General features: G+C 44.4%; 1 protein-coding gene across 1 annotated transcript in view; it reads left to right on the forward strand.

Annotated features, from left to right (window-relative positions):
- The first annotated feature begins 267 nt into the window (after window positions 1-267).
- The window catches only part of DNAJC6 (DnaJ heat shock protein family (Hsp40) member C6), a 77795-nt gene continuing 66060 nt past the window's right edge, over window positions 268-12002 (forward strand). Inside the window, exon 1 of the mRNA XM_075832776.1 lies at window positions 268-692. The gene's annotated coding sequence lies outside the window, so the exon portion shown is untranslated. The remainder of the gene's footprint in view (window positions 693-12002) is intronic.

Consider the following 12002-nt stretch of genomic DNA (forward strand, 5'->3'; position numbering starts at 1 on the left):
GCCTTTTGATTGGCCAGCTGCTACTCCGCTATGGCGGGGCGGCCTAGCGGGTCCACATACCCCATAGCTGTGACAATGTGCTTCTAATAATGTGTACATTTCCATCATATGGCACTTTACCCATTACCGGATTAATGGAATGTATCCGTATATAAGCGTACGTGAACCTGCGCTCTAACAATGAATGTTCTTAGGTAAGAGAACAAGCTTTGCCTCCCGTCCTGGCCTCAGGTGGTAAGAGCATTGCCAGCAGAAACAGAACAGGGATTACTGCCAGCGAGAATCCAGCTCCTTCTGCATGAGCCGACTCCATTGAAGCCTTTTTATTACAATGTCATGCTGCTTTTTGTTTTCGGGACAATGGGGATCTGAATGACAGCAGAACGCTGATTGACCGGTGAGGAAGCGCTTCATGGAAATGTGGTGGGATGGTGCGGGACGTGCAGGAATCCATGCCATGTTTTACAATGTGTCTCGCTGACAAGTTGCTAAGCCTCCCCTTAAATCCGCACAGTCCAACCACAGCACAAAACGCAATTGCTTGCCATAGTCACACATCAGTAGCCCAGCGGCTCCATGGACAGACCCCTCTGGTGACCTTTGACTGCCTGTGAATGACAAATCAAAACTCAGCATTTCCTAAAGCGGCTGGAGACAGAATCTTATAGAAATGAAAGAATCTGCACATCAAGGTAAGTGCGCTCCTTATTTACAGGTCACGCAGAGCAATGTGTATATACTTCTCTATGCATCATCCCTAGGCGCGTTTATCTGCTGCACATCTAATTGTAGGGAGATCAATGGAGGCGAAGGATCTTATCTGCGCAAATGATAGAACAGATGAATGTATCCAAATATAGAGAGAATCCCAATGTAGCAAAGAATACGCGTACCAATCGTCTACATTCAATCACATCTCTATTCACGTTCTCATACACAGATCACTTCTGGATACAGTGTGGGCTATAAACATGGAGGGATGGGAAGGAGAGGGAGGGGTGCAAAAAATGGAGGATTGGGTAAAAATAGGAATATGATAAATAAAGCGGGGAATTATGTTCTGTACACGTGTGGGACGATTACAATGTTTACGGCTTCTACAGTCTCTCCAGCAGTGAAGGGGTTAATGCATTAAGACGCTTCCCCCGGGTCTGTAAAATGGAGTCCATCTTTCCTGCTGCTGATGACACGGATGGTCTGCGGGGGGGGATTGTAGACCCTGGTTGTATTCTGGTTTATGTTTATTTGTTACGTCATTACTACATTAGAGGTTGGACGTTGTCCTTGAGCGGCTTCATTAGTTATACAGAGGGAACCCCGGCTGAGGTCTGGATCTGCTGACGACGATGAAGCCGGCTGCTGACACGTCAGGCTGCAATGATAAAAGTGAATGCACAGTACGAAAAGATCAATTCTATGCCGGACTATCAGATTTTCTGGACTATTGGGCAGGAATACTCTGGTGGGAGATTGGTAACAATCCGGGATTCCAGTTGTCCAGTATCTGATGGTCGTCGGACACTGGTCCTTTTACTTCTGCATTCGGGTTTATTATGGCAGATACGGATATTCCATTATTCCCGTATCTTCCGCACTAAATTACGGAAGGTTATTGGATTTTCTGGACTATTAAATGCTCCTCAAACAGGGATTCTTGTAGCTGGAAAATTAAGTCCAAAATTTCAATGATCCAGATGGTCCAGTCCTGCTGGATGGGAGGTCAGATTTTCACATTTCGGTCCACTACTGAAATGCATAGAAATAATAATCTATTAATCTGGCCTACACTGGAATATATGATTCTGGACTATTGGGCAATCACAAATGGGAATTCTGATAAAATAAAAATCTCAGGATTCCATGTGTTCAATGGCTGATGGTGCTTTCCCACTGGTCTGGAGATCTTACTATGGGCACATTATTAGAATATACAGAGATATCTACTAGATCGTGGACCACTGGGTTTCTGGACTATTGGGCATTCCCAAACATAAATCCAAATAGTGCAAGAAATTAAGGAGGGATCCAGAATAAAAATCCAGGAACCCAAATGTCCAGCACCAGCTAAACAATTCTCACCAGTGCGGTGCTTGGATTTGTGCGTTACAATGATATATACAGGAATGTTCTGTAATCTGCCATCCATGGGCGTACATAATAATAGACTATTGGATTATCTGGACTATCAAGTATCCCAAAACATTCCAATAGTCTAGAATATTTAAAAGAAAACCCTCCAGAATTCTTTAGCACCAGGTTCCATTTTTGCTCATAAAGGCTATGTCCACCTTTGCAGCCATTTTTTCCAATGCATCTAAAATAAAAAGGAAGCAATTTTGCAAATCGTCCAGATTAAAAATCTGCTACCGTTTTGTGTACACAGTTCCTATGCAGACCTATGTGTTTCCAGTGTTACAGACCACAAACAAACCCTGTGTAGTCTGATCCTTCAGTCATGCGTTACTCCTTCCCATCTGCATCTTACTTGCTAACTTTACGAATGTACCAGGAAGAGGGGCAAATGGAAGAAAGTATGACTACAGGACACAGGGTTTGAAGTCTGTAACGATGGAAACACATTTGTCTGCATATAAGCTGTGCACATAAAACGGTAAAAGATTTTTTTGATCTTTTCTTAATTTTTTTGTAAATAACATACTATGTAACCATTCTAATTAGGTCTTGGACTCTGCATGAGTTTACCCAAAAGAGGGGGGAGGGTCAGAGGAGGGGCCTAACAGTAATACAAGTAACATAGATACTTAGCAAGGAGGCATCAGTTTTGTATCCCTATGTGAATGCAGCTATCATTTCTTTCGCATGCTGTCTATTCAGCATCCCCCACCCCTCCCAAAAAAAAACTATAAATGTTGCCTCTTCTACCTGAATCATTCCCATTATTATTACATCTTGTTCTTTAGTAATATATATGTACTGTATCTTTAAGGGGCACAATATGCAGCGATTCTCAGTGCCCGATGAATGCGGCCGCCTCTTTGCTTGCTATGGCTCGGGGCACAGTTTGCACCTAAATGAAATGCTACTTAATGAGCTCTATAGTCCTTTCCCTTATTAAAATAAATGACTGTGCATGGATTAAATATCGCTCCCAGTGGTTCCACTAATGTGGTAGTTCGTAGATTGCCTGAGCACTGTAATGAACTCTCTCAGTTACACCATTATAAACTGTATCCACCTCCGCTTTCAATCCAACAATTGCTTATGTGTCGTGGGGATCGCATCTGCAGCTCAAACCAGCCCAGTTCAAGTTGGCACCACATGCCCTTTACCTACTATAGAGACAGACCACACCACTGCTATGGACCCCACTGCTCCAGCTGCCTCCATTAACTATAAAATTCTGTTTTTCTTCAGCCGCCACTGGGGGGAGCTCACAGTATCCAGATTTATACAGCTCCCCAGTCCCAATAGGAGAGCTATATTAATTATTCTGCAGTGCTGAAATGCTCTGTGCTGCTAGTGACCCTTCTCCTTCCACTATGTAACTCTCAGTCTGTGACCTCCTGCTTGTGTCCATCCCCTTCACATCATGACACTGCCCCTGTCACATGCAGCCAGAGGTGTAACTAGGAAAGACTGGTCCCCATAGCAAACTTTTCTCCTTCCACTATGTAACTCTCAGCCTGTGATCTCCCACTTGTCTCCGTTCTCCTCACATCAGGACTCTACCCCTAACACATGCAGCCCTGTCCTCGTTAAGATCATTACATGACTGGACGGGTCACTGCCCCCCACAAGATCAGCACACTCCTCTCCTGCTGCTGCCATCACATCCATAATCAGAAAGTGTACGGCCAGCTTTACTAAAACTATATAAAAAAGCGCTATCAACCTTAGAACAAAAATATAGAAAATTTGTATTTATTAATAATTACAAAGGTCACATACTAAGGGGTTACATTCGCAGGAACATATTCTACCCCGACTCTATCACCTTTTCTAAGGAAATCACAACCACAATTCATTATTTAAAGGAGATTGACATCTAAAGTCCATTCACATTCCCTTTGCGGGTGAATATAAACTATTATTCTGTGTTATCAGTTATTTCACACAGCGGAGAGGTTGATTGACAGGAAGTGCAGTATAATCCCTGCCCCCCCATGATCACTGACCTCTTGGACCCCCACCGATCCTGAGAATGATGGGACCAAATCAGTGCCGCGGCTCCTTTATTCTCAGGATTGGTGGGAGTCCCAGAGGTCGGACCCCCATCGATCATTATCCTTCCAATAAGCCATCACTTTATAGGATGGGAATACCTCTTTAAGGGCTGTCCATCGAGATTCCTATATGCTATCTGCTTCATACATTGAATGTTTCCTGCTCTTGCATTGGATAAATTGCGTTACTGTCATTGTTCTTCTGGCCGTGACTATAATTTAACTCGAAAATAACGGCCGGAAATAATTCCATTCCATTATTTAGGTTAACTATAGACATAATGTCATTGTGCAGTAATCTCCTGTAAACATATACAGACAATTTCCTCGTGTATTACCGCTAACCAGGAATTATAGCGATCGATCACTAATAGTAGTACAGGACACAAGGTGTACAAGAGACTTCATTATTTTCTATTCAAAACCGGCTCCAGAGGGACCCATGAGTCAGTCCCTATATATAACTGACTCTGTATACAGGGAATTATACGCTGTCTACAAACAGGAGTGTATGCAGAAATCATAGGGCCCCATAGGGTCCAAAATGCGGTGCTGATTCATTTCCTAATACATCTTTACAGAGGCGTAGCTGGGTTCTCCAGCACCCGGGGCAAAGATTCAGTTTGCCCCCCCCCCCCAAACTCCTTTCCCGACATTTCCTTCCCCATCGCCATGTTTGCTTTCTCTACCAATCAATCAGGTGTCATTTTTTTTTTCACATTTCTTTTCATCTAACTAACCATTTGTAAATTTTACAAGCGATATAGTTCTATAGGGGACTTAACATAACATGATATTAAAAGAAAATAAATTAACGAGGTCAGTGCCGGACTAAAACAGATTATATAACTGAGGCTAATGAGAATATATGGTGAAATAATGAACAGCCTCCTCTTATAGATAGCACCACACAGCCCCCTGTAGATAGTGCCACACAGCCCCCTGTAGATAGTGCTACACAGCCCCCTGTAGATAGTGCCACTCAGCCCCCTGTAGATAGTGCCACACAGCCCCATGTAGATAGTGCCACACATCTCCTCTTGGAGATAGTGCCATACACCTCCTCATGTAGATTGTGCCACACAGCCCACTGTAGATAGTGCCACACAGCCCCCTGTAGATAGTGCCACACAGCCCCATGTAGATAGTGCCACACATCTCCTCTTGGAGATAGTGCCATACACCTCCTCATGTAGATAGCACCACACAGCCCCCTGTAGATAGTGCCACCCAGCCCCCTGTAGATAGTGCCACACAGCCCCCTGTAGATAGTGCTACACAGCCCCCTGTAGATAGTGCCACTCAGCCCCCTGTAGATAGTGCCACACAGCCCCCTGTAGATAGTGCCACACAGCCCCCTGTAGATAGTGCCACACAGCCCCCTGTAGATAGTGCTACACAGCCCCCTGTAGATAGTGCTACACAGCCCCCTGTAGATAGTGCCACACACAGCCCCCTTGTAGATAGTGCCCCCTGTAGATAGTGCCACACACCTCCTCTTGGAGATAGTGCCACACACCTCCTCATGTAGATTGTGCCACACAGCCCACTGTAGATAGTGCCACACAGCCCCCTGTAGATAGTGCCACACAGCCCCATGTAGATAGTGCCACACATCTCCTCTTGGAGATAGTGCCATACACCTCCTCATGTAGATTGTGCCACACAGCCCCCTGTAGATAGTGCCACACACCTCCTCTTGGAGATAGTGCCACACACCTCCTCATGTAGATTGTGCCACACAGCCCACTGTAGATAGTGCCACACAGCCCCCTGTAGATAGTGCCACACAGCCCCCTGTAGATAGTGCCACACAGCCCCTTGTAGATAGTGCCACACAGCCCCTTGTAGATAGTGCCACACAGCCCCTTGTAGATAGTGCCACACACCTCCTCTTGGAGATAGTGCCACACACCTCCTCATGCAGATAGTGCCACACAGCCCCCTGTAGATAGTGCCACACAGCCCCCTGTAGATAGTGCCACACAGCCCCCTGTAGATAGTGCCACACAGCCCCTTGTAGATAGTGCCACACAGCCCCTTGTAGATAGTGACACACAGCCCCTTGTAGATAGTGCCACACACCTCCTCATGCAGATAGTGTCACACAGCCCCCCCTGTAGATAGTGCCACACATGCCCCCTTGTAGATAGTGCCACACATGCCCCCTTGTAGATAGTGCCACACAGCCTCCTGCAGATAGTGCCACCCACCTGCCCTTGTATATAGTGCCACACACCTCCTCTTGGAGATAGTGCCATACACCTCCTCATGTAGATTGTGCCACACAGCCCCCTGTAGATAGTGCCACACACCTCCTCTTGGAGATAGTGCCACACACCTCCTCATGTAGATAGTGCCACACAGCCCACTGTAGATAGTGCCACACAGCCCACTGTAGATAGTGCCACACAGCCCCATGTAGATAGTGCCACACACCTCCTCTTGGAGATAGTGCCACACACCTCCTCATGTAGATTGTGCCACACAGCCCACTGTAGATAGTGCCACACAGCCCCCTGTAGATAGTGCCACACAGCCCCTTGTAGATAGTGCCACACAGCCCCTTGTAGATAGTGGCACACAGCCCCATGTAGATAGTGCCACACACCTCCTTTTGGAGATAGTGCCACACACCTCCTCATGCAGATAGTGTCACACAGCCCCCCCTGTAGATAGTGCCACACATGCCCCCTTATAGATAGTGCCACACATGCCCCCTTGTAGACAGTGCCACACAGCCTCCTGCAGATAGTGCCACCCACCTGCCCTTGTATATAGTGCCACACACCTCTTGTAGATACTACCACACAGACCCCCACTGTAGATACTACCACACAGCCCACTTGCAGATAGTTCCACACCCAGCCTTGTAGATATAGCCACAGTCCCCCTTAGTAGATAGTGCCACACATCCCCAGTAGATAGTGCCGCACACACACACCCCCTGTAGATAGTGCTGCACACAACCCCTGTAGATAGTGCTGCACACAACCCCTGTAGATAGTGCCGCACACCCCCCCTGTAGATAGTGCCGCACACCCCCCTGTAGATAGTGCTGCACACATCCCCTGTAGATTGTGCCACACACACCCCCTGTAGATTGTTCCGCACACACCCCTTGTAGATTGTGGCGCACACACCCCATGTAGATTGTGCCGCACACAACCCCTGTAGATGGTGCTGCACACAACCCCTGTAGATAATGCCGCACACACCCCCTGTAGATAGTGCCACACCCCCCTCACTGTACATATCACCACTGAGGCTCCCTGAAGGAGCCCCTGACGTCACAGTCCATATATGGATAGTGACGACCAGGGCTTCTCCAGGAGCGGAATCCCCGGCCAGAGCGACGGCAATTCCGCTCTAGGTGGAGCTCCCTGCATATGGATTTGTACAGCTTCCATTGAATGCATCTGTATGCAGTGAGCTTCCCCTAGTGGTGGCTGCAGGTAGACAATTTTATTATGAAGCAGCAGGATCAGTTCAGTGCAGAACTCACTCCTACCACATTCCGCGTGATCTGTATAGCAAAATAAATTGTATTCCTTAGATTCACATTTAAGGAGTAAGATCAAATACTCTTTGTAATTTAGAACTAAATATTTGATTTTACGCCTTGTACGTTTTTGCTGTGGTTTTAACAACGTGCGACTAGAACAAGACATGTGAATGTACACGTCTATATTTAGCTTCACATGTCTATAGCGTTATGGCAAAAAGCAGCACTACCAGTGTCCATAAAGGGTACAGTAAAACTGCATGTTCTATAGAAAGTACTGCAGGTAATACCACATTTTGTATAATGGGATTTTTTCCCTCTAAAGTAGAGAGAAAAAAAGAGAAAACCACAAAAAAAATAAAAAATAGGATTATGCAAGGTCCTTAAAAAGAAGCATCATTTTCAGCTGCAATGTGTTTTCACAGGACCTACATGTTAGTGCATTGCCCACAGTGAACACTAGAGGGAGCTACTGCATTACATTACAAAAAATAATTAATATAAATCTAAAGATTATCAAACAAAATAAGAACAGGATAAGAAAGTGACATGTAGATCGTACATTTATACTAAGAGACTAGAAATAAATAGACATAAATAAATCATGGAGAACTCCTGTCCATAAGAACACGCACCTCCTCTTTTAGTCAAAGCAGAAAGTCACTAGATCTCGCTCTTATTCAATGAGGGCCATGTAATAATACAGTTCCAAGGAAATATGTAGGCTCCGGCAGCCCCCCTACCACAATAACGGATGATTGTCGGGGTTCCAGCAGCCAGGCCTCCATTTATTAGCTCACTGTCGGGGAGGTTTGCCAAATTAAATGCGGTTGACAAGCCACTCAAAGTATATCTTCCACATTTTTCCTTTTATATAAACGGAAAGTTCCTATAATTAACTGTAGAATAGTGTTACAGTTACATGATAACTTTATGGCGCCAGCAGTCACCACTAGGGGGAGCTCCCTGCATACTTATACAACTAGTAATGAATTCATAAATAAATCAGCTCCTAAGCTTCCCCTAGTGTTGGCTACAGGCAAGCAGAATTTCATCATAAAGGGGTTGTTCGGTTTCAAAAAAATTAATGTTACTTTTTTGTATAATTAAAAGGTACAAAATTACCTAATATATTTTCTGTATTTATTTCTCACAATTTTCAAGATCTCTGTTTGTTGTCATTCAGTAGGAACATTCATTGTTTAGTACCAGTGAATACAATTCTGTCCATGGTCATGTGATGGACACACACAGGTGTACAGCTTGTTACAGGATCATGAGATGGATACACAGGTGCTGGGATCGTTAGTTACAGAATGTGTATCAGAGCTGTGTCTTCTAACGATCCCTGTGTGTCCATCACATGACCCTGTAACGATACCAGCACCTGTGTGTCCATTACATGGTCCTGTAAGGATCCCAGCACCTGTGTCTATTACATGACCCTGTAATGATCCCAGAACCTATGTCCATTATATGACCCTGTAACGATCCCTGCACCTGTGTGTCCATTATATGACCCTGTAACCATCCCTGCACCTGTGTGTCCATTACATGACCCGGTAACAATCCCAGCAACTGTGTGTCCATTACATGACCCTGTAATGATCCCAGCACCTGTGTGTCTATCACATGACCCTGTAATGATCCCAGAACCTATGTCCATTATATGACCCTGTAACGATCCCTGCACCTGTGTGTCCATTATATGACCCTGTAACCATCCCTGCACCTGTGTGTCCATTACATGACCCGGTAACAATCCCAGCAACTGTGTGTCCATTACATGACCCTGTAATGATCCCAGCACCTGTGTGTCCATCACATGACCCTGGACAGAATTGTATGCACTGGAAGTAAACAATGAATGTTCCTACTGAATGACAACAAGCAGAGATCTTGAAAACTGTGAGAAATGAATAAAGAAAATATATTGGAAAATTGTATCATGTTTGATTATACAAAAAAAAACAAAAAACATTCATATTTTGAAACCGGACAACCACTTTAAACTCTATGGCTTTGTAAAAGAAGGCAGGGGATTTGGTGCTTTATATCAAACAAACGGACTCTGACCCCTATAAAAATATATTAGGAAATTAATCAGCATGGAATGTTGTACGTATTAAGAGAAAGAAAATAAACCTTACATGATAAGTAGACTTTAAGAAAAGTAATAATGAGAATTACAGATCTGTCAACAGCAGCTTGTTGATGGTTTCCCAATAGCAAAAGAGTTGTTTTCTTTCTACAGTGCAGATATCACAAAGATTTTACACTTGCTGAGTATAGAGCCAACGATAATCAATTGCGGAGCGTCACATTATATCAGAAGCAGCTCTGGCTTTTACACCTCCTCCTATTATCAGACTCAAAATTGAATTCCATCCTTTAAGAATTGGTAATGGAGTTTATAGTCAGTAAAGATTCTATTCCCAGACTATAAGAAAGGAGGAGTGAGGGAAGATCTGCAGAGTTTCTGAGACATCTGACAAGAAGGAAGCTCGGAGAGAAATCTGTAAGAACCAGAGCAAAGGAAAAGTGTAGTCACTGCGCCCGCCTGGGTCATGATGATCAGCCCATCGCCAGCCCTTCACCTCGCAGCCGCTTCACATATTAGGGTATGTTCACGCGTGGAGTTTTCAGGCGTATTTCGGGGGGTAAATGCCTTGAAATATGCCTGAAAAAGCGGTAGCTGAACGCCTACAAACATCTGCCCATGGAAATCAATTGGAAAAACGGCGTTATGTTCAGACGCGTTTTTTTTTACACTGCTGTTTTAAAAAACAGAGCGGAAAAAACGCCCCGTAAAAAGGAGCATGTCACTTCTTGAGCCATTTATGAAACTGTTTTTCATTGTTTCAATGGAAAAACAGCTCCAAACTCCTCTAGAAAAAAACGCCTAAAAAAAAACCGCTTTTAGCTTAAAAAATGGCTGAAAATCAGAGACTATTTTGCCTTGAAAACAGCTCCGTCATTTTCAGCTGTTTTTGATTTTGCGTGTGAACATACCCTTGGGAATTGCACTTTCGGCAAATGCAGATCATATCCACAAGCCACAATGTGACAGTATAATTCACCTCCACTCATTGATTTACTTTGTATCACTGGGAAAAATAATTAAAGGGCCACTGCCCTTTTAATAAACTGACATGTTATAATGAGGTCAGCAGTTCTGATCTTTGGGGTCCTGGTGCTGAGAACCTCACTGAAGTGGTACCACTAGAAGTGGTAAAAGTGTTTAGCTCTGCACCTTTGTCTCTGGCTTCTTCTGCCTCTTCTGGGAGAGTAAGGCCAGATTATAGGGCGGGCATCAGGGGCAATTGCCCAGCAGGCCTCCACCAACTTTGTTCTGGCCCTACAGGAGAGATGGAGTTAGCAGCGTATGGGTTATATACATTCTACTAGACTGTACACAGCTCCCAGACCAAAGATGAAAAAGGCCAGTTGGAGCCAAAGGGGCAAAACCCTCAGCCAAGTGATTCTGCCCCTTCCTTACAGACATATGAGGGGGTTTCAGCACCCGGATCCCCACTATGAATACTTCTGACAAGTCAAAAGTCTTTTAAAAAGGCAGTGGCCCTTTAAAGTGAAGCTCCACTTTAAAGACCATTTTGGGGAACAGCCAACGTAGCAATTACCTTCCATATCATACAAGTAGGACTGATACTATTGACCTTATAGCCCCCCCCTCGACTACGAGGACCACTGTCCGCGCTAGCCCTCCAGTCTATGATTTTATAATGAAGTTATACAACTTTCTAATATACTTTGTGTTTCCATTTTTCCTTGCTTCCAAGATCTCTGCTTGCTGTCAATGAAAGAGTACAATATTGTTTATATTTAGAGGCGGTAAACTTAGTCGCGCTAACACAGCTGCACTGATTTACAATGTATAGGTGTAGGTAAGAGTTGTCAGCCTGGAGTCCAGTACTCGAGAGAGATTTACACTGGTTGTGTTTAGGTCAGGGAAGATTGTCTACACTGATACATTGTAACAAACACATTGCTCTTAGAAGCTTTGGGTCAGGATGGGTTTTCAATATCATTTTTATGAATGAGGAGGGGTGATCAATGGTCATCATATGATCATATGGGGGGGGGGGGAGTATGGAGCAGCCAAAAAAATCCAGCAGGGATCTGATCCTATAAGAATTTTGGGTGAATATCTCTTTAAGGTTTGCCTCCCTCCTGTACATACCATGAGTTGGCAGCATCTCCTGTGTACATTGTATCATATTATATTATTGTTATATATTGTTTGTTTTTGTTACTGTTCTATTATAATCATATTTATGGCTTTCAAAGACCCC

The sequence above is a fragment of the Rhinoderma darwinii genome, chromosome 7, assembly GCF_050947455.1.
Source record: "Rhinoderma darwinii isolate aRhiDar2 chromosome 7, aRhiDar2.hap1, whole genome shotgun sequence".
Lineage (NCBI taxonomy): Eukaryota > Metazoa > Chordata > Amphibia > Anura > Rhinodermatidae > Rhinoderma > Rhinoderma darwinii.